The following is a 2,103-nucleotide window of genomic DNA, read 5'->3' as shown; positions in this document are numbered from 1 at the left end:
CATATATAGCGTATATTGGAGATAGTTTGGTGAGATCTGACATGCCCCCTGAGCCCACTCAGACACTTTTGACACCCATTCCAAATGGGAACTACAAATGTGGCTCATGCGCATTGCAATAGCACTATAAAAACATCCTTCTTCAGACACCAACATACAGGTTGAAAAATCCCTGTTAGGGGTATCTTCTCATGCAAGACCAAGGGAGTAATCTATCTCATCACCTGTTCATGTGGAATAGCCTACGTAGGACAAACAATTAAGACAATTAAAACAACGCATAGCTGAACACCGCAGCTCAATCAGGTGTAAGAACATTGCCTATCCAGTAGCAGCTCACTTTTTTGAAGCTAACCATCCAATCTCCACCCTCAAATACACAGGCATTGAGCATGTTGCTCTACCAAGGAGAGGAGGTAACATCGAGATCCTACGATTACAAAGGGAGGCTTACTGGGTATCCTATCTAAAAATATTGACCCCTAGTGGTCTGAATATTGACTTTGATCTCAGGCCATCCTTATGAACAATTCTTTCTTTTATGAACAAGTCTTAGAAATTGATATATTCTTTCTACAGCTTATTAGCATACACCTAATATGTTCCCCCTGTTGATGATGCTTATTATGCATTAAGGTTGAACCAAAAGATTACATGTAACAAATATGAAATGAAATACGAAACAAGTAAATATGTGAAATTGAATTAAACAATAATGTATGTTGATGCTAATATTATGTACAATATTCAGTTATGTTTCTATATGATAACAACAGCCTAATATATTTTACATGCCATAAACTATTGTTTTTTAACAGTTTCACAAATTAATTCTAATTAACTTAATCGTTATGACACACCCCTCACTATTGTCATTGGTTGCACTAATTGCACTGTTTGTCTACATAACCTGGTTCAAGTATTCATGACATTACCCTGAAGAAGGCACAGTGATGCCGAAACGTTGGTAAATACCCAATAAAGTACTGGGAGTTTATATATGGAGTGTGTGACTCTCTTTATTTTGATAGTTTATAGTTTATTCGCCGTTAGTCAGCACCTTCACACAAACTAATTTTTCTGGGTGTGTGCCAGCTCATGTTTTTAATTCCAAACTTATTGCTCACCATATGTCTGCTGCAGAGGGACAAGTGAAAGCCATGAGAAAATGAGTTTTGATCAGACTCCCTACTTAAAAAGGTGGAGAACAAGATACAAAGGAAAAATACTCGAGTTTTGGTGCAAAAATAAGATTGCGTTATTGTCAAAATGTTACGATATATCGTCAAAAATAATATCCCGATATGTACTGTAACTGTATAGATTTTTCCCCTCATCATTATGGAGTGGGTGGAGTAGAACGTGTTACTGGGTATTTAGACCAGTCTCCTATGAGATAACACCATGTATAGATTCTACAGACCCTACTGGGTATTCTCAATCCCACTTTTACATCGGCACATAGAATACTTTTTTCTCCTATAAACTATGTGCCGATGTAAAAGTGGGATTGAGAATACCCAGTAGGGTCTGTAGAATCTATATATGGTGTTATATTATGAGGGACTCTGGTCTAAATACCCAGCAACACTTTGTACTCCACCCAATCCATAGCCCCCAATGCAATATACTGTAGGCCTATAAATGACATAGAATATTTTTTTCTCCTATAAACTATGTCATTTATAGGCCTACAGTATATTGCATTGGGGGCTATGGATTGGGTGGAGTACAAAGTGTTGCTGGGTATTTAGACCAGAGTCCCTCATAATATAACACCATATATAGATTCTACAGACCCCACTGAGTATTCCCAACACAAATTTTACATCGGCACATAGAATACTTTTTTCTCTGTAAACCTATATGTATTTCACACACAGTTTAGTGCATTGGGGGCATTTATTGAACTTTGGAAATATGTTTGAAACCCCCATTTAATGCAAATGTCACTTAAATATGAACAAGTATGAACCATTGTTGATGTTTAGACAATGCTTTTTCATAAACAATATCATGAATAAATACAGGTTAATGACACTTTTCTACTATTACGTAGGGGACTTTTATTTTTAACGTTTTCTGAAATTCCATGAACGGAAG

Source organism: Salmo salar, chromosome 26 (assembly GCF_965601325.2).
Source record: "Salmo salar chromosome 26, fSalSal1, whole genome shotgun sequence".
Taxonomy (NCBI): domain Eukaryota; kingdom Metazoa; phylum Chordata; class Actinopteri; order Salmoniformes; family Salmonidae; genus Salmo; species Salmo salar.
This window is presented reverse-complemented; position numbering follows the sequence as displayed.